The sequence below is a fragment of the Lissotriton helveticus genome (assembly GCF_964261635.1).
Source record: "Lissotriton helveticus chromosome 1_1 unlocalized genomic scaffold, aLisHel1.1 SUPER_1_unloc_32, whole genome shotgun sequence".
Lineage (NCBI taxonomy): Eukaryota > Metazoa > Chordata > Amphibia > Caudata > Salamandridae > Lissotriton > Lissotriton helveticus.
In genome coordinates, this window is record NW_027611673.1 from 580221 (window position 1) to 601652 (window position 21432).

A 21432-nucleotide genomic window follows, 5' to 3' on the forward strand; every position below is an offset into this window, starting at 1 on the left:
AGCGTGGGGCATGCCATCTTGAAGTGACCACGAGACGCTGACCGTGCAGCCCACGAGTGACCCTCGAAGCTGTACACCGGGGTTTGAGAAGCCCCCACCCTGAGCTACTCCTGAGCCGAAGTTCAGCCCTCCACACTCGACGAGTGCTGCGTGGGGCCCTTTGGCACGATTTGGCTCAACGCGTTGGCCCGGTCACTTGCCAGCTGGCTTGTGGTCCCTGTGCCGACGAACTACAAAAGAAGACTCGTGATTCTGGTTGCTCCAGATCCACACCAGCTCCCCTGAAAGGGAGCCCCGACTCTGACCTTCCTGGTCCGAGTAAGACGCCATCTTCCAATCCCGCGTGGATTGCTCTTACCAAGGCTTGTTTGCTCCAAACCGGAAGCCGACTGCACCGACGGTGAGAGCCTGCGTGGGACAGATCGTGACCTGCTCCTGGACGTCGCAGATGCCCCAGAGCCCACGTGACAGCGAAGAGAAGCGCCTCGACGACCACCTGATTGCGCCCGACATTGCCTGGTTCCGTCCTGGTTCCACCCTGGTCACTGCTGAGTGACCCAGACTCTGTCCCCTCTGCTTTCAGGTACTCTACAACTTGAGTCCACCCTTGGACTCCACCGGACACTTCGTCTTCACCCTGCCTGCAGCCCTTTCAGCTTCAAGCACCAAGAGCCTGCGTGTCAAAACCCGACGCCACTTCGACCCTGTGCACCCACTTCCTGTGGGTGAGGTAACTTTGCTCCGCCGGTGTTCCCACACTGGTGCACACCTCTAGGGTCTGTGTGTTAAGTTTTGTTCCTCTAGGTTCAGCGGAAGTGTCCTTAAACTTTAACTATTTGACTTTTACGCACCATTGGTTAACATTGGTGCATGCGTGCGCTTTCCGCACATCTCCCGAATCCCGAGGGCCATTCCCGACTTCAGCATTGCTTGTCCTGACTGCTCCCAGCGATTCCCTAGGCCCTAGGCCTAACCACTGTTCGAGTGGCCTCTCTTATACCACTTGTTTAGTATATGGTTTGAGTGGCCCCCTGCCCTCATCCATAATTGTGCAACTTTGTATGTTTAAACAGTGCTTTTGATTTAACGCTTGTGCCCCTTTATTCATAAAGAATACTGGGGATTGTTTTTAGTAATAAACACATATATTTTTATAATATATACTTGTGTGGTGTCCTTTCATTTGGTATTACAGGATTGTATGTGGTAAAACAGCTCGCTTAACACGACCTCTTAAGTTAAGCCTTTAGGCTGCTTAGTCCATGCTACCACTAGGATAGCTTGTCTAATAAGGTTGACTTACAACCAGACACCATAAGGGGATTGTTTGGTCAGGTAGTAGGTGGTTCCAGAATTGGAAACATCCCCTACCAGGCCAACTTCTCACATTGGTGGCAGCGGTGGGATTTGAGCTTGCTGTTGTTTTACCATTGCAATCTTTATATCAAATTGAAAGATCACATCAAGTACCTCTAGGTACATATAAAATCAAAAGCTTAGCATATTAAGTTCTACTGAACTTAGTAGTTGTAGGTTGAAGGGAGTAGCACACCCCTGACTACAACTCACTAGCAAGGTCCAGTAGGAAAACACTTAGTGTAGGTAAGTGCACCACTTACACCTCACTAGTAACCATGTCCGACACAGGAAAGGCCTCAGGGTCTAGTCCTGTGACAGTTGACCCTACCCAGGCAACTTCTGGATATGACAAACTAACCCGCAGAGACTTGATTGTCTTGTGCAAAGCAAGAGGGTTAAAAAGGGGCAGAAGCCCCACCTGCCTAATCCTGATAGGACTCCTAGAACAGGATGACTTAGAGAGGGCAAAAGCAGCTTCCCTAGATACAGGAACTGAAGGGAACCCCCCTGCAGTTGATCCCCCTGAAGAGGAGGATGATGATGACTTGGATGAGGACTCAGAAGTTGAGGACTTAGAAGTACAGGATCAGGGTAGCCAGGTTCCAGTTGGTAGGCTTAGCCAGGCCAACTTGGACCTACTGGGGAATGGAGAGGGCCAGCACCTCCCCAGAACCCAACATATGATTCCCCCAGGCAACAGAAGAGTGAGATCTCCCTCAGGAGACTCTCATCTTTCTAGTGCCTCCAGGGAATCACAGAGAGGCATGAATGCTTCTCAAAAGTTAGAGCATAGGGCCAGAATGAGGGCTGTCAAACTCCAGATAGAGAGGGAGGAGGTAGCCTTGGCTCAAGCTAGACTTGCCTTGGCAAGAGAGCAGAAATTAAGTGGCTTAGATGTCACTGGTGGCAGCAATTTTCCAAGAGAAAAAGACAGGGCCTATGATAATAGAAACCTGACCAAAATTGTGCCCCCCTTTAAAGAAGGGGATGACATCCACAAATGGATGACTGCTCTTGAGAGAGCCTGCATGGTACAGCAGGTTCCTGAGAACCAGTGGGCTGCAATTTTGTGGTACTCCTTTTCTGAGAAAGGGAGAGACAGGCTCCTCACAGTTAGACCTGAGGATGCCAAAAACTACTCTGTTTTGAAGAGTGCTCTCATTGAAGGGTATGGCCTAACCACTGAGCAATACAGGTTGTTGTTCAGAGACACCCAGAAAGCACAGACTCAAGACTGGACTGATTTTGTGGAGTGTGCCACTAAGGCTTTGGAGGGTTGGTTACAGGGAAGTAAAGTTTCAGACTATACAGGATTGTACAATCTTATGATGAGAGAACAGATCCTTAATAACTGTACAAACCAGCTGTTGCATCAATACCTTATTGACTCTGATCTGACCTCTCCCCAAGAATTGGGAAAGAAGGCAGACAAATGGGTCAGAACAAGGATTAAGCAGAAACCCCAGAACCAAGGTGGTGACCAGAAGAAAACAGACCAGAAGGGTGGTAATCAGAATCAGAAAGATAAAGAAAAAGACCAGAAGTCTTCAGGCCCCCAAACTAATAGTAAGGAGGGTGGTTCCCAAAATGGTAACAAGAAGAAGAAGAACAAAGGTCCAAAGACACCTTGGTGTAATACCTGCAAATCAGTTTCACACTGGGGCAGTGAGTGCACCAAGGCAAATCCAGTTCCCACCACTACAGCTCCTAAAGCAACTGCAACCCCAAGTACAGTAAGCAGTGGTGGAACACAGTCCAAGGGTGTAGCTGGGTTGACCCTGGGTATTGAAGTAGGATCTGGCCTAGTCAGAGTCCCTACACAGGCAGTTCTCCTGTATGATGTGGACATTGAGTTGCCCACTGCAGTAAGCCCCACTAACCTGGGCAAATACAGGCAGACTCCCTTAATAAATGAGAAACTGGCTCAAGCTTACAGGGACACATGTGCTAGTGTCACCATGGTGACCCCTGGCTTTGTGGACCCTGGACAGATTGTACTAGGAGAGAGCTACCTAGTAACCAATGCAAGCAACTCCACTACCTCCCATAGTGTGGCAGTTGTGAACTTCTCCTGGGGAGGGGTTGATGGCCTAAAGAAAGTTGTGGTGAGTGCAGACCTACCAGTAGACTGTCTGTTAGGCAATGACCTTGAAAGCTCAGCATGGTCAGAAGTGGAGTACAGGACTCATGCAGAAATGCTAGGGATTTCAGAGCATGTCCTTGCCATGACAAGGGCTCAGGCTAAGAAGTGCCTTCCTGAACCAGTGGTGGATCTTGAGACAATAGACCAGCCACAACCCAAGAGAAGGAGCAAGAGAGGAAAGGCCTCGCCTTCCACCTTGCCCCAGGTTGAGGATCAGGTTTCAGAGGAAACTGATTCTGCAGTCCAAGAGGAGACTGTCTCTGAGGAGCTTGAACCTGACCAGGTTGAGTTTCTGGGGACAGGGGGACCCTCAAGGGCAGACCTGAGGCAGGCTCAATTAGATTGCCCTTCCCTTGAACCCCTCAGACAGCAGGCTGCTGCTGAGGCTGCTGGGGATGCCCAAGGTACCCATACTGTGTATTGGGATGAGGGACTCCTTTACTCAGAGGCTAGAGCCCCCAAGCCTGGCATGACCAGGAGGTTGGTGATACCTCTGCAGTTTAGGGGATTCCTCCTTACCTTGGCCCATGATATTCCCCTTGCAGGACACTTAGGCCAGAACAAGACGTGGGACAGGCTTGTTCCACACTTTCACTGGCCTCACATGTCAGAGGATGTCAAGGAGTTTTGTCGCTCCTGTGTCACTTGCCAAGCCAGTGGTAAGTCAGGTGGCACAACAAAGGCCCCCCTAATACCACTACCTGTGGTGGGGGTCCCCTTTGAGAGAGTTGGAATTGATATTGTGGGTCCAATGGACCCCCAAACAGCATCTGGGAACAGATTCATACTGGTGGTAGTGGATCATGCCACCAGGTACCCAGAGGCTATTCCCCTAAGGACCACCACAGCACCTGTGGTGGCAAAAGCCCTCATTGCAGTTTTCTCAAGAGTGGGCTTTCCTAAGGAGGTACTATCAGATAGAGGGACAAATTTTATGTCCAGCTATCTAAAAGCAATGTGGAAGGAATGTGGAGTAAACTATAAGTTTACCACCCCATATCATCCACAATGCAATGGGCTTGTGGAGAGATTTAACAAGACCCTTAAAGGCATGATAAAAGGATTACCAGAGAAGCTCAGGCGGAAATGGGACATTCTTTTACCCTGCCTGCTCTTTGCTTACAGAGAGGTCCCACAGAAGGGGGTTGGCTACAGCCCTTTTGAACTTTTGTTTGGCCACCCTGTGAGAGGTCCATTGTGTTTGGTGAAGGAAGGATGGGAGTTACCTCTCAAAAAGCCCAAACTAGACATAGTGGACTATGTACTTGGTCTCCGCTCCAGGATGGCTGAGTACATGGAAAGAGCATCCAAAAACCTGGAGGCCAGCCAAGAATTGCAGAAAGCTTGGCATGACCAAAAGGCTGTACTGGTAGAGTTCCAACCAGGACAGAAGGTATGGGTACTGGAGCCAGTGGCTCCAGCAGCACTCCAAGACAAATGGAGTGGACCCTATCCTATTATTGAGAAGAAAGGGGAAGTCACCTACTTGGTAGACTTTGGAACACCCAGGAGCCCTCACAGGGTAATCCATGTGAATCGCTTGAAAGCATTTGTAGACAGGGAGGACATGAGCTTGCTCATGGCCACAGATGGGGAACAGGAGGAAGAGAGTGACCCTCTCCCAGACCTGCTTTCCCAGAACCCTGATGATGGTTCAGTTGATGGAGTAGCCTTGGCAGGCAGCCTCACTGACCAGCAACAGAGGGACTGCAGACAAGTTTTGCAGGCTCACAGGCAAATGTTTTCACTCACACCCAGCCAAACTGACTGGTGTACCCATGTTGTGGACACTGGTGACAGTCTGCCTGTCAAGAATAAGATCTACAGGCAACCTGATCATGTCAGGGATTGCATCAAGGCTGAGGTGCAAAAGATGTTGGAGCTTGGAGTGATTGAGCCATCAGAGAGCCCATGGGCCAGCCCAGTAGTCCTGGTGCCAAAACCTCATACCCAAGATGGTAAGAGAGAAATGAGGTTTTGCGTGGATTACAGGGGTCTCAATGCTGTCACTAGGACAGATGCTCACCCCATTCCAAGAGCAGATGAGCTCATTGACAGATTGGCTTCTGCCAAGTTTCTGAGCACATTTGATCTGACAGCTGGCTACTGGCAAATCAGACTAGCTGAGGAGTCAAAAGCCAAAACAGCATTCTCTACCCCTAGTGGACATTATCAGTTTGTGGTAATGCCCTTTGGTTTGAAGAATGCACCTGCCACTTTTCAAAGGTTGGTGAACCAAGTCCTTACTGGGTTGGATGACTTTTGTGCAGCTTATCTGGATGATATTGCTGTCTTTAGCTCCACCTGGGAGGATCACCTGATCCACCTGAAGAAAGTTTTGGAGGCCCTGCAAAAGGCAGGCCTAACTATCAAGGCCACAAAGTGCCAGATAGGGCAGAGTAAGGTTGTATACCTGGGCCACCTAGTAGGTGGAGGCCAGGTTCAGCCACTGGAAAGCAAAATCCAGGCCATACAGGACTGGGCTCCTCCAGTTACCCAGACACAAGTCAGAGCCTTCTTGGGCCTGACTGGGTATTACAGAAAGTTTGTGAAAAACTATGGGTCTATAGTGACACCATTAAATGACTTGACATCCAAGAAGATGCCAAAAAAGGTTCAGTGGACAGTTAGCTGTCAGAAGGCATTTGAAGACCTGAAGAAGGCCATGTGCTCTGCACCTATCCTAAAGAGTCCTGACTACTCCAAACAGTTCATTGTTCAGACAGATGCTTCTGAGTTGGGGGTGGGAGCTGTACTCTCACAACTTAATCAAGATGGTCAAGACCAGCCAATTGCTTTCATTAGCAGGAGGCTAACCCCAAGAGAAAAACGTTGGTCAGCCATTGAGAGGGAGGCCTTTGCTGTGGTTTGGGCATTAAAGAAGTTGAGGTCCTACTTGTTTGGAACTCACTTCCTGGTGCAAACAGACCATAAGCCCCTCTTATGGCTTAATCAGATGAAGGGTGAAAATCCCAAACTGCTCAGGTGGTCCATTTCCCTACAGGGGATGGACTTTACAGTGGAGCACCGCCCAGGGACTGACCATGGTAATGCAGATGGTCTCTCCAGGTACTTCCACTTAGAACATGAAGACTTATCTGGTCAAGGTTAGTTTAATGTCCCTGCGTTTGGGGGGGGGTTGTGTAGGAGAGTAGGGTCTGCTATCCTATGGTCACCCCAAATTTTTGCTTTTTGCTTCACTGGTTTTCGACTACTGAGGCTGTGGGCCTGCTGATCAGACCCCCAGCCTGCTGTTCTCTCACTAAATTAATGACACATGTGCTATAGGCACATACCAATTGGAAATGGACTCCTTGTCAGCCCCTGTAGAATGCACTATAGGTGCACAGGGCACAGGAGCCACTAAGGCCTACCAGGGGCTGCAGCATATCTTTTGCCACCCCTGGCTGGTTCTTAAATTGACACAACTGGCTGATCACTCAGCTGGGGTAAGGTGGTGTACACACCCCTTGCTTAGATATAGTATACCTATGTCTAAACCTATATCTGGACACATGTAAACCTGTGAGCCACTCCTATAGACAGGCCTCACCAATCCTGGAGGCTGGGTGCATGGTTTTTATGTGAGATGGAGCTCTAGCATGAGCTGAGCCTGTCTGCAGCCGTCGGGAACAAATCCCTAAGCTGTTTCAGGATAATGCCATACCATATACTATTAAGTGCCTTATAATCCTCGCGGTTATTTAGCAACTCTGGTTTGGCTTTATCAAAACATGTCGTGTAAGGTGTCATACGCTTTGGAATACCATCCCCTCGCCAGTTCTGGCGACGGGGATGGCATTCCACCCCTCTAGAGGGGTAAGACATGTTACTTCACTTTAATGCGGTTGATTTCTCCAAAAGCCTTAAGATCCACAAAATGGATGCCTCTGCCACAGACAAATGTCTGGACCCCTGGAGCTGACCGAAACCCAGTCAAGGGGGTCCTGGACAAAGGGTTTCCTGTCACAGGAGGGTGTCACCGCCCTCCAGACAGGAGATAGTGTATTGTAGCAGGGAGGTTTGAAAGAAACCAGACACTGCCTGGGGCGCACAAGGCTGCCCCTTGCATAATCCGGCCAAACCGGTTCTGGGGCACTCCAGCCCTCGTGCCAGGGCGGCCTGGATCAAAGGAAGGGGGTGTATCCACCCACTTCCTGGGTCCTACCCATAGGAGGGGACCTAGCAGGTAATCACGCCCACCAGATTCGAATAAGAGTGGGAGCAGTGCCAATGCACATCAGATTTTCCTGGAAGAAACATTTGAAACGATATTCTGGACCCTTCGCCCTCCATCTCAACGTGGAAGCCCGAAGAATCTCCCTTGTGGTCAAGGAGTGACCACCCTGCAGCAGCAGGCACCATCCAGCCCTCGACGTCTACTTAGTTGCAGTTCCCACCGGAACTCGAGCGACTGAGATCGACGAGATCAAGCCTGCCCAGCTTCTAACAGCCCGATCCACAGTCCCTGCAAAGCTGAGACCCGTGGAGGCGACCGGAAGCGTGGGGCACGCCATCTTGAAGTGACCACGAGACGCTGACCGTGCAGCCCACGAGTGACCCTCGAAGCTGTACACCGGGGTTTGAGAAGCCCCCACCCTGAGCTACTCCTGAGCCGAAGTTCAGCCCTCCACACTCGACGAGTGCTGCGTGGGGCCCTTTGGCACGATTTGGCTCAACGCGTTGGCCCGGTCACTTGCCAGCTGGCTTGTGGTCCCTGTGCCGACGAACTACAAAAGAAGACTCGTGATTCTGGTTGCTCCAGATCCACACCAGCTCCCCTGAAAGGGAGCCCCGACTCTGACCTTCCTGGTCCGAGTAAGACGCCATCTTCCAATCCCGCGTGGATTGCTCTTACCAAGGCTTGTTTGCTCCAAACCGGAAGCCGACTGCACCGACGGTGAGAGCCTGCGTGGGACAGATCGTGACCTGCTCCTGGACGTCGCAGATGCCCCAGAGCCCACGTGACAGCGAAGAGAAGCGCCTCGACGACCACCTGATTGCGCCCGACATTGCCTGGTTCCGTCCTGGTTCCACCCTGGTCACTGCTGAGTGACCCAGACTCTGTCCCCTCTGCTTTCAGGTACTCTACAACTTGAGTCCACCCTTGGACTCCACCGGACACTTCGTCTTCACCCTGCCTGCAGCCCTTTCAGCTTCAAGCACCAAGAGCCTGCGTGTCAAAACCCGACGCCACTTCGACCCTGTGCACCCACTTCCTGTGGGTGAGGTAACTTTGCTCCGCCGGTGTTCCCACACTGGTGCACACCTCTAGGGTCTGTGTGTTAAGTTTTGTTCCTCTAGGTTCAGCGGAAGTGTCCTTAAACTTTAACTATTTGACTTTTACGCACCATTGGTTAACATTGGTGCATGCGTGCGCTTTCCGCACATCTCCCGAATCCCGAGGGCCATTCCCGACTTCAGCATTGCTTGTCCTGACTGCTCCCAGCGATTCCCTAGGCCCTAGGCCTAACCACTGTTCGAGTGGCCTCTCTTATACCACTTGTTTAGTATATGGTTTGAGTGGCCCCCTGCCCTCATCCATAATTGTGCAACTTTGTATGTTTAAACAGTGCTTTTGATTTAACGCTTGTGCCCCTTTATTCATAAAGAATACTGGGGATTGTTTTTAGTAATAAACACATATATTTTTATAATATATACTTGTGTGGTGTCCTTTCATTTGGTATTACAGGATTGTATGTGGTAAAACAGCTCGCTTAACACGACCTCTTAAGTTAAGCCTTTAGGCTGCTTAGTCCATGCTACCACTAGGATAGCTTGTCTAATAAGGTTGACTTACAACCAGACACCATAAGGGGATTGTTTGGTCAGGTAGTAGGTGGTTCCAGAATTGGAAACATCCCCTACCAGGCCAACTTCTCACATATATATTATAAAAATATATGTATTTATTACTAAAAACAATCCCCAGTATTCTTTATGAATAAAGGGGCACAAGCGTTAAATCAAAAGCACTGTTTAAACATGCAAAGTTGCACAATTATGGATGAGGGCAGGGGGCCACTCAAACCATATACTAAACAAGTGGTATAAGAGATGCCACTCGAGCAGTGGTTAGGCCTAGGGCCTAGAGAATCGCTGGGAGCAGTCTGGACAAGCAATGCTGAAGTCGGGAATGGCCCTCGGAATTCGGGAGATGTGCGGAAAGCGCACGCATGCACCAATGTTAACCAATGGTGCGTAAAAGTTGTAAAGTTAAAGTTAAAGGACACTTCCGCTGAACCTAGAGGAACAAAACTTAACACACAGACCCTAGAGGTGTGCACCAGTGTGGGAACACCGGCGGAGCAAAGTTACCTGTGAGAAGTTGGCCTGGTAGGGGATGTTTCCAATTCTGGAACCACCTACTACCTGACCAAACAATCCCTTATGGTGTCTGGTTGTAAGTCAACCTTATTAGACAAGCTATCCTAGGGGTAGCATGGACTAAGCAGCCTAAAGGCTTAACTTAAGAGGTCGTGTTAAGCGAGCTGTTTTACCACATACAATCCTGTAATACCAAATGAAAGGACACCACACAAGTATATATTATAAAAATATATGTGTTTATTACTAAAAACAATCCCCAGTATTCTTTATGAATAAAGGGGCACAAGCGTTAAATCAAAAGCACTGTTTAAACATACAAGTTGCACAATTATGGATGAGGGCGGGTGGCCACTCAAACCATATACTAAACAAGTGGTATAAGAGAGGCCACTCGAACAGTGGTTAGGCCTAGGGCCTAGGGAATCGCTGGGAGCAGTCAGGACAAGCAATGCTGAAGTCGGGAATGGCCCTCGGGATTCGGGAGATGTGCGGAAAGCGCACGCATGCACCAATGTTAACCAATGGTGCGTAAAAGTCATAGAGTTAAAGTTTAAGGACACTTCCGCTGAACCTAGAGGAACAAAACTTAACACACAGACCCTAGAGGTGTGCACCAGTGTGGGAACACCGGCGGAGCAAAGTTACCTCACCCACAGGAAGTGGGTGCACAGGGTCGAAGTGGCGTCGGGTTTTGACACGCAGGCTCTTGGTGCTTGAAGCTGAAAGGGCTGCAGGCGGGTTAAAGATGAAGTGTCCGGTGGAGTCCAAGGGTGGACTCAAGTTGTAGAGTACCTGAAAGCAGAGGGGACATAGTCTGGGTCACTCAGCAGTGACCAGGGTGGAACCAGGACGGAACCAGGCAATGTCGGGCGCAATCAGGTGGTCGTCGAGGAGCTTCTCTCCGCTGTCACGTGGGCTCTGGGGCATCTGCGACGTCCAGGAGCAGGTCACGATCTGTACCACGCAGGCTCTCACCGTCGGTGCAGTCGGCTTCAAGTTTGGAGCAAACAAGCCTTGGCAAGAGCAATCCACGCGGGATCGGAAGATTGCTTCTCACTCGGACCAGGAAGGTCAGAGTCGGGGCTCCTTTTCAGGGGAGCTGGTGTGGATCTGGAGCAACCAGATTCACGAGTCTTCTTAGGTAGTTCGTCGGCACAGGGACCACTAGCCAGCTGGCAAGTGACCGGGCCAACGCGTTGAGCCAAATAGAGCAGAAGGGCCCCACGCAGCACTCGTCGAGTGTGGAGGGCTGAACTTCGGCTCAGGAGCCGCTCAGGGTGGGGGCTTCTCAAACCCCGGTGCACAGCTTCGAGGATCACTCGTGGGCTGCACGGTCAGCGTCTCGTGGTCAATTCAAGATGGCGTGCCCCACGCTTCCGGTCGCCTCCACGGGTCTCAGCTCTGCAGGGACTGTGGATCGTGCTGTTGCAAGGCAGGCAAGCTTGATCTCGTCGATCTCAGTTGCTCGAGTTCCGGCGGGAACTGCAACTAAGTAGACGTCGAGGGCTGGATGGTGCCTGCTGCTGCAGGGTGGTCACTCCTTGACCACAAGGGAGATTCTTCGGGCTTCCACGTTGAGATGGAGGTCCAAGGGTCCAGAGTTTCATTTCAAATGTTTCTTCCAGGAAATCTGATGTGCATTGGCACTGCTCCCACTCTTATTCCAATCTGGGGGGCGTGATTACCTGCTAGGTCCCCTCCTATGGGTGGGACCCAGGAAGGGGGTGGATACACCCCTTTCCTTTGATCCAGGCCGCCCTGGCACGAGGGCTGGAGTGCCCCAGAACCGGTTTGGCCGGATTATGCAAGGGGCAGCCTTGTGCGCCCCAGGCAGTGTCTGGTTTCTTTCAAACCTCCCTGCTACAATCCACTATCTCCTGTCTGGAGGGTGGTGACACCCTCCTGTGACAGGAAACCCTTTGTCCAGGCCCCATCTGCTGAGTTTCGGTCAACTGCAGGGGTCCAGACATTTGTCTGTGGCAGAGGCATCCATTTTGTGGATCTTAAGGTCTTTGGAGAAATTAACCGCATTTAGTAAAGGAACATGTCTTACCCCTCTAGAGGGGTGGAATGCTATCCCCGTCGCCAGAACTGGCGAGGGGATAGTATTCCAAATCGTATGACACCTTACACGACATGTTTTGATAAAGCCAAACCAAAGTTGCTATATAACCGCGAGGATTATAAGGCACTTAAGAGTATATGGTATGGCATTATCCTGAAACAGCTTAGGGAGTTGTTCCCGACAGCTGCAGACAGGCTCAGCTCATGCTAGAGCTCCATCTCACATGAAACCACGCACTCTGCCTCCAGGATTGATGAGGCCTTCCATAGGAGTGGCTCACAGGTTAATATGTGTCCAGATATAGGTTTAGATATAGGTATACTATATCTAAGCAAGGGGTGATTACACCACCTTACCCCAGCTGAGTGATCAGCCAGTTGTGTCAATTTAAGAACCAGCCAGGGGTGGCAAAAGATATGCTGCAGCCCCTGGTAGGCCTTGGTGGCCCCTATGCCCTGGGCACCTATAGTGCATTATACAGGGGCTGACAAGGAGTCCATTTCCAATTGTGGTATGTACCTAGGGTACATGGAATCCATTTTACAGAGAGAGCAGATGGCCTGGGACCCTGATTAGCAGGGAACCAGGTCAACTAAGTCAAAAAACCAGCTAAACACAGGCAAAAAATCTGGGGTAACCATAGTCAGGTAGCCACCTTCCTACATTACCTCACCCACAGGAAGTGGGTGCACAGGGTCGAAGTGGCGTCGGGTTCTGACACGCAGGCTCTTGGTGCTTGAAGCTGAAAGGGCTGCAGGCGGGTTAAAGATGAAGTGTCCGGTGGAGTCCAAGGGTGGACTCAAGTCGAAGGGTACCTGAAAGCAGAGGGGACAGAGTCTGGGTCACTCAGCAGTGACCAGGGTGGAACCAGGACGGAACCAGGCAATGTCGGGCGCAATCAGGTGGTCGTCGAGGAGCTTCTCTCCGCTGTCACGTGGGCTCTGGGGCATCTGCGACGTCCAGGAGCAGGTCACGATCTGTCCCACGCAGGCTCTCACCGTCGGTGCAGTCGGCTTCAAGTTTGGAGCAAACAAGCCTTGGCAAGAACAATCCACGCGGGATCGGAAGATTGCTTCTCACTCGGACCAGGAAGGTCAGAGTCGGGGCTCCTTTTCAGGGGAGCTGGTGTGGATCTGGAGCAACCAGATTCACGAGTCTTCTTAGTAGTTTCGTCGGCACAGGGACCACTAGCCAGCTGGCAAGTGACCGGGCCAACGCGTTGAGCCAAATAGAGCAGAAGGGCCCCACGCAGCACTCGTCGAGTGTGGAGGGCTGAACTTCGGCTCAGAAGTAGCTCAGGGTGGGCGCTTCTCAAACCCCGGTGCACAGCTTCGAGGATCACTCGTGGGCTGCACGGTCAGCGGCTCATGGTCAATTCAAGATGGCGTGCCCCACGCTTCCGGTCACCTCCACGGGTCTCAGCTTTGCAGGGACTGTGGATCGGGCTGTTAGAAGGCAGGCAGGCTTGATCTCATCGATCTCAGTCGCTCGAGTTCCGGCGGGAACTGCAACTAAGTAGACGTCGAGGGCTGGATGGTGCCTGCTGCTGCAGGGTGGTCACTCCTTGACCACAAGGGAGATTCTTCGGGCTTCCACGTTGAGATGGAGGGCGAAGGGTCCAGAATTTTGTTTCAAATGTTTCTTCCAGGAAATCTGATGTGCATTGGCACTGCTCCCACTCTTATTCGAATCTGGGGGGCGTGATTACCTGCTAGGTCCCCCCCTATGGGTGGGACCCAGGAAGTGGGTGGATACACCCCCTTCCTTTGATCCAGGCCGCCCTGGCACGAGGGCTGGAGTGCCCCAGAACCGGTTTGGCCGGATTATGCAAGGGGCAGCTTTGTGCGCCCCCAGCAGTGTCTGGTTTCTTTCAAACCTCCCTGCTACAATCCACTATCTCCTGTCTGGAGGGCGGTGACACCCTCCTGTGACAGGAAACCCTTTGTCCAGGACCCATTTGGTTGAGTTTCGGTCAACTGCAGGGGTCCAGACATTTGTCTGTGGCAGAGGCATCCATTTTGTGGATCTAAGGTCTTTGGAGAAATTAACCGCATTTAGTTAAAGCAACATGTCTTACCCCTCTAGAGGGGTGGAATGCCATCCCCGTCGCCAGACCTGGCGAGGGGATGGTATTCCAAATCGTATGACACCTTACACGACATGTTTTGATAAAGCCAAACCAAAGTTGCTATTTAACCGCGAGGATTATAAGGCACTTAAGAGTATATGGTATGGCATTATCCTGAAACAGCTTAGGGAGTTGTTCCCAACAGCTGCAGACAGGCTCAGCTCATGCTAGAGCTCCATCTCACATAAAACCACGCACTCTGCCTCCAGGATTGATGAGGCCTTCCATAGGAGTGACTCACAGGTTTACATGTGTCCAGATATAGGTTTAGATATAGGTATACTATATCTAAGCAAGGGGTGTTTACACCACCTTACCCCAGCTGAGTGATCAGCCAGTTGTGTCAATTTAAGAACCAGCCAGGGGTGGCAAAAGATATGCTGCAGCCCCTGGTAGGCCTTGGTGGCCCCTATGCCCTGGGCACCTATGGTGCATTATACAGGGGCTGACAAGGAGTCCATTTCCAATTGTGGTATGTACCTAGGGTACATGGAATCCATTTTACAGAGAGAGCAGATGGCCTGGGGCCCTGATTAGCAGGGAACCAGGTCAACTAAGTCAAAAAACCAGCTAAACACAGGCAAAAAATCTGGGGTAACCATAGTCAGGTAGCCACCTTCCTACAGTCCCCCAGGCTGAGCTTGGACCCCCTGGTTGCTCTTGGTCCCCCAGGCTGTGCTTGGTCCCCCAGGCTGTGCTTGGTCCCCCTGGTTGTTCTTGGTCCCCCTGGCTGTGCTTGGTACCCCTGGCTGTGCTTGGTCCCCCTGGTTGCTGTTGGTCCCCCAGGCTGTGCTTGGTCCCCCAGGCTGTGCTTGGTCCTCCTGATTGCTCTTGGTCCCCCAGGCTGTGCTTGGTCCCCCAGGCTGTGCTTGGTCCCCCTGGTTGCTCTTGGTCCCCCAGGCTGTGCTTTGTCCCCCTGGTTGCTCTTGGTCCCCCAGGCTGTGCTTGGTCCCCCAGGCTGTGCTTGGTCCCCCAGCTGTGCTTGGTCCCCCTGGTTGCTCTTGGTCCCCCAGGCTGTGCTTGGTCCCCCAGGCTGTGCTTGGTCCCCCTGGTTGCTCTTGGTCCCCCAGGCTTTTGCTTGGTCCCCCAGGCTGTGCTTGGTCCCCCTGGTTGCTCTTGGTCCCCCAGGCTTGTGCTTTGTCCCCCAGGCTGTGCTTGGTCCCCCAGGCTGTGCTTGGTCCCCCTGGTTGCTCTTGGTCCCCCAGGCTTGTGCTTGGTCCCCCAGGCTGTGCTTGGTCCCCCAGGCTGTGCTTGGTCCCCCTGGTTGCTCTTGGTCCCCCAGGCTGTGCTTTGTCCCCCAGGCTGTGCTTGGTCCCCCAGGCTGTGCTTGGTCCCCCTGGCTGTGCTTGGTCCCCCTGGTTGCTCTTGGTCCCCCAGGCTGTGCTTGGTCCCCCAGGCTGTGCTTGGTCCCCCAGGCTGTGCTTGGCCCCCCTGGTTGCTCTTGATCCCCCAGGCTGTGCTTGGTCCCCCAGGCTGTGCTTGGTCCCCCTGGTTGCTCTTGGTCCCCCAGGCTGTGCTTGGTCCCCCAAGCTGCGCTTGGTCCCCAGGCTGTGCTTGGTCCCCCTGGTTGCTCTTGGTCCCCCCTGGCTGTGCTTGGTACCCCTGGCTGTGCTTGGTCCCCCTGTGTGAGAAGTTGGCCTGATAGGTGATGTTTCCAATTCTGGAACCACCTATTATCAGACCAAACAATCCCTTATGGTGTCTGGTTGTAAGTCAACCTTATTAGACAAGCTATCCTAGGGGTAGCATGGACTAAGCAGCCTAAAGGCTTAACTTAAGAGGTCGTGTTAAGCGAGCTGTTTTACCACATACAATCCTGTAATATCAAATGAAAGGACACCACACAAGTATATATTATAAAAATATATGTATTTATTACTAAAAACAATCCCCAGTATTCTTTATGAATAAAGGGGCACAAGCGTTAAATCAAAAGCACTGTTTAAACATACAAGTTGCACAATTATGGATGAGGGCAGGGGGCCACTCAAACCATATACTAAACAAGTGGTATAAGAGATGCCACTCGAGCAGTGGTTAGGGCTAGGGCCTAGGGAATCGCTGGGAGCAGTCAGGACAAGCAATGCTGAAGTCGGGAATGGCCCTCGGGATTCGGGAGCTGTGCGGAAAGCGCACGCATGCACCAATGTTAACCAATGGTGCGTAAAAAGTGTAAAGTTAGAGTTTAAGGACACTTCCGCTGAACCTAGAGGAACAAAACATAAGACACAGACCCTAGAGATGTGCACCAGTGTGGGAACACCGGCGGAGCAAAGTTACCTCACCCACAGGAAGTGGGTGCACAGGGTCGAAGTGGCGTCGGGTTTTGACACGCAGTCTCTTGGTGCTTGAAGCTGAAAGGGCTGCAGGCGGGTTGAAGATGAAGTGTCCGGTGGAGTCCAAGGGTGGACTCAAGTCGAAGGGTACCTGAAAGCAGAGGGGACACAGTCTGGGTCACTCAGCAGTGACCAGGGTGGAACCAGGACGGAACCAGGCAATGTCGGGCGCAATCAGGTGGTCGTTGAGGAGCTTCTCTCTGCTGTCACGTGGGCTCTGGGGCATCAGCGACGTCCAGGAGCAGGTCACGATCTGTCCCACGCAGGCTCTCACCGTCGGCGCTGTCGGCTTCAAGTTTGGAGCAATGTGAGAAGTTGGCCTGGTAGGGGATGTTTCCAATTCTGGAACCACCTACTACCTGACCAAACAATCCCTTATGGTGTCTGGTTGTAAGTCAACCTTATTAGACAAGCTATCCTAGGGGTAGCATGGACTAAGCAGCCTAAAGGCTTAACTTAAGAGGTCGTGTTAAGCGAGCTGTTTTACCACATACAATCCTGTAATACCAAATGAAAGGACACCACACAAGTATATATTATAAAAATATATGTGTTTATTACTAAAAACAATCCCCAGTATTCTTTATGAATAAAGGGGCACAAGCGTTAAATCAAAAGCACTGTTTAAACATACAAGTTGCACAATTATGGATGAGGGCGGGTGGCCACTCAAACCATATACTAAACAAGTGGTATAAGAGATGCCACTCGAGCAGTGGTTAGGCCTAGGGCCTAGGGAATCGCTGGGAGCAGTCAGGACAAGCAATGCTGAAGTCGGGAATGGCCCTCGGGATTCGGAAGATGTGCGGAAAGCGCACGCATGCACCAATGTTAACCAATGGTGCGTAAAAGTCAAAGAGTTAAAGTTTAAGGACACTTCCGCTGAACCTAGAGGAACAAAACTTAACACACAGACCCTAGAGGTGTGCACCAGTGTGGGAACACCGGCGGAGCAAAGTTACCTCACCCACAGGAAGTGGGTGCACAGGGTCGAAGTGGCGTCGGGTTTTGACACGCAGGCTCTTGGTGCTTGGAGCTGAAAGGGCTGCAGGCAGGTTGAAGATGAAGTGTCCGGTGGAGTCCAAGGGTGGATTCAAGTTGTAGAGTACCTGAAAGCAGAGGGGACAGAGTCTGGGTCACTCAGCAGTGACCAGGGTGGAACCAGGACGGAACCAGGCGATGTCGGGCGCAATCAGGTGGTCGTCGAGGAGCTTCTCTCCGCTGTCACGTGGGCTCTGGGGCATCTGCGACGTCCAGGAGCAGGTCACGATCTGTCCCACGCAGGCTCTCACCGTCGGTGTAGTCGGCTTCAAGTTTGGAGCAAACAAGCCTTGGTAAGAGCAATCCACGCGGGATCGGAAGATTGCTTCTCACTCGGACCAGGAAGGTCAGAGTCGGGGCTCCTTTTCAGGGGAGCTGGTGTGGATCTGGAGCAACCAGAATCACAAGTCTTCTTAGGTAGTTCGTCGGCACAGGGACCACAAGCCAGCTGGCAAGTGACCGGGCCAACGCGTTGAGCCAAATCGTGCCAAAGGGCCCCACGCAGCACTCGTCGAGTGTGGAGGGCTGAACTTCGGCTCAGAAATAGCTCAGGGTGGGGGCTTCTCAAACCCCGGTGCACAGCTTCGAGGGTCACTCGTGGGCTGCACGGTCAGCGTCTCGTGGTCACTTCAAGATGGCGTGCCCCACGCTTCCGGTCGCCTCCACGGGTCTCAGCTTTGCAGGGACTGTGGATCGGGCTGTTAGAAGCTGGGCAGGCTTGATCTCGTCGATCTCAGTCGCTCGAGTTCCGGCGGGAACTGCAACTAAGTAGACGTCGAGGGCTGGATGGTGCCTGCTGCTGCAGGGTGGTCACTCCTTGACCACAAGGGAGATTCTTCGGGCTTCCACGTTGAGATGGAGGGCGAAGGGTCCAGAATATCGTTTCAAATGTTTCTTCCAGGAAATCTGATGTGCATTGGCACTGCTCCCACTCTTATTCGAATCTGGTGGGCGTGATTACCTGCTAGGTCCCCTCCTATGGGTGGGACCCAGGAAGTGGGTGGATACACCCCCTTCCTTTGATCCAGGCCGCCCTGGCACGAGGGCTGGAGTGCCCCAGAACCGGTTTGGCCGGATTATGCAAGGGGCAGCCTTGTGCGCCCCAGGCAGTGTCTGGTTTCTTTCAAACCTCCCTGCTACAATACACTATCTCCTGTCTGGAGGGCGGTGACACCCTCCTGTGACAGGAAACCCTTTGTCCAGGACCCCCTTGACTGGGTTTCGGTCAGCTCCAGGGGTCCAGACATTTGTCTGTGGCAGAGGCATCCATTTTGTGGATCTTAAGGCCTTTGGAGAAATCAACCGCATTAAAGTGAAGTAACATGTCTTACCCCTCTAGAGGGGTGGAATGCTATCCCCGTCGCCAGAACTGGCGAGGGGATAGTATTCCAAATCGTATGACACCTTACACGACATGTTTTGATAAAGCCAAACCAAAGATGCTAAATAACCGCGAGGATTATAAGGCACTTAAGAGTATATGGTATGGCCTTATCCTGAAACAGCTTAGGGAGTTGTTCCCGACAGCTGCAGACAGGCTCAGCTCATGCTAGAGCTCCATCTCACATTAAACCACGCACTCTGCCTCCAGGATTGATGAGGCCTTCCATAGGAGTGGCTCACAGGTTAATATGTGTCCAGATATAGGTTTAGATATAGGTATACTATATCTAAGCAAGGGGTGATTACACCACCTTACCCCAGCTGAGTGATCAGCCAGTTGTGTCAATTTAAGAACCAGCCAGGGGTGGCAAAAGATATGCTGCAGCCCCTGGTAGGCCTTGGTGGCTCCTATGCCCTGGGCACCTATAGTGCATTATACAGGGGCTGACAAGGAGTCCATTTCCAATTGTGGTATGTACCTAGGGTACATGGAATCCATTTTACAGAGAGAGCAGATGGCCTGGGGCCCTGATTAGCAGGGAACCAGGTCAACTAAGTCAAAAAACCAGCTAAACACAGGCAAAAAATCTGGGGTAACCATAGTCAGGTAGCCACCTTCCTACATAACCCCCCCCCCAAACGAAAGGAGATAAGGCTATCCTTGGCCAGGTAAGCCTATATTGCCTGAGTGGCCATATAAGGAAGTACCTGCACTAGCATGGGTACCCCCTGTCTCATGGTCCACTAAGCAGTCCCTCACCCTTTGGGTATTAGAGGGTCTCCACCATAGGGAATCACTACCTTGGGTGTGTTTATGCAAAGTTAAAGGCTGGTTTGGATATGGAGTTTTGAAGTGAGGCTCTACTAAGTTAGGGCTTGGCTTCCTCCAATTATCTTCCACCATGTGTGCCTTTCTTTCTTTAACTGAGTTGCACTGTGCTCTCAGGGTCAACCTCTGGCTACCTAAAGCTGGAGGCTGGGTCCCTCTGTTTGGCTTGCTGGAGGGACAGTTCAGGTTTGGGCCCCTTGGGTCCCAGGTTTGGCTGTGCCCAACAGAATCCATCTGTGGGAGGTCCCTAACTGTTTTTAAGGGGGCTCCCTCAGGAGTATTTAAAGTTTTCACCTTACTAGGGCTACTAGTTTTGGTGCACCTAATCTTTTGATGGGGGTGCTTTATTTGACAGGGGGCCCTCTGGGTCCCACTGTCCTTCTTGTCCTCTGCAGCCCTGGGCTGCCTAAGGCAAGGTAGAGAGGGGCAGGTTACCTGCTCCAGACTGGGTCCCACCTGAGAAGGGTCCACCGCCATCAGAGGCTCTGTCAGGCCAGGCCTAACAACCTCTGGGGCAGTTCCTTCATCAGGGGTAAGATCAGTTCCCTGAGGAGGCTGATCCTGTCCTAAAGTCTGGTGAGGGGGAGATTTCTCTTCCTCCTCCATGCTCTCAGTTTGTGTGGAGTTATCCATCATTTCAGGCTTCACAACACACATATCAGTTTGAGTTTGGGCTGTGGCCATCACAGCCCCACCAACCTTTTCAGGAGGAGACTCAGTTTGGGTTTCTGCTGTTATCATAACAGCTTTGCTATTCTGTTCAGGAAGAGCTTTTGCTAAAGATGGGGCAGAGAGTTTCTCAGCCCTACCAACCTTTTCAGGAAGGACATCTTGGATTGGGGCTGTAGCCATTACAGCCCCACTAACCTTTCCATTGGAATTTACCATTCTAGAATGGATTTCCTGTTCAACCTCAGCCCAGGCTGAGATTTCCAAATCATTACCAAGTAGGCAGTCTACAGGCAAGTTTGGTGACACTGCCACTCTCTTTGGGCCAATGACACCTCCCCAGCTGAGACTTACTACTGCCATGGGATGATTTGTTTGGATTCCATCAATGTTTGTAACCTGGTATGTGGCACCAGGTAAAAGTTGCTTAGAGGGGACTATGCCATCAGCCACCATGGTGATGCTAGCCCCTGTGTCTCTAAAAGCTTCAACTTTCAAACCATTGATGATGGGTTCTTGTCTATACTTGCTCAAAGTATTTGGGCAAGCAGAGAAGTTGGCAAACCCCATGCCAGTCTCATAAACAAGATCATTGGGTGATGGGGACCTGGATAGGCCAGGGTCCACCTGAGCTCCAACAGTAAACCCACCCAGATTCCTGGGTGTGCTTCCACTTCCTGGGGGATTACTGCTGACAGTAACAGGAGGTGTTGAAGCTGGTTTTGGAGGTATATTTTCTTTATTGTTATTCTTGGGACAACAGTTGTCTGTTTTGTAATGCCCAACCTGTTTACAGGCATAACAATAAGGCTTTTTCTCAGTTGAAGAAGTGTCTTGGGACCCACCCCCATTCTTGGAGTTTTGGGGCCCTGGGGAAGTCTTTTCTTTATTTTTATCCCCACCCTTATCTTGAGGCTTGGTAGACTCCTTCTTCTGGTTACTGTCCTGATTCTTAGGCCTAATCCTGGTTCTGACCCACTTGTCTGCCTTCTTTCCCAATTCTTGGGGAGAGGTCAGATCAGAGTCCACCAGGTGCTGGTGTAAGAGCTGGTTCTGACAATTACTTAGGATCTGCTCCCTCATAATCAAATTATACAATCCTGTAAAGTCATGTACTTTGCTGCCATGTAGCCAACCCTCCAGAGC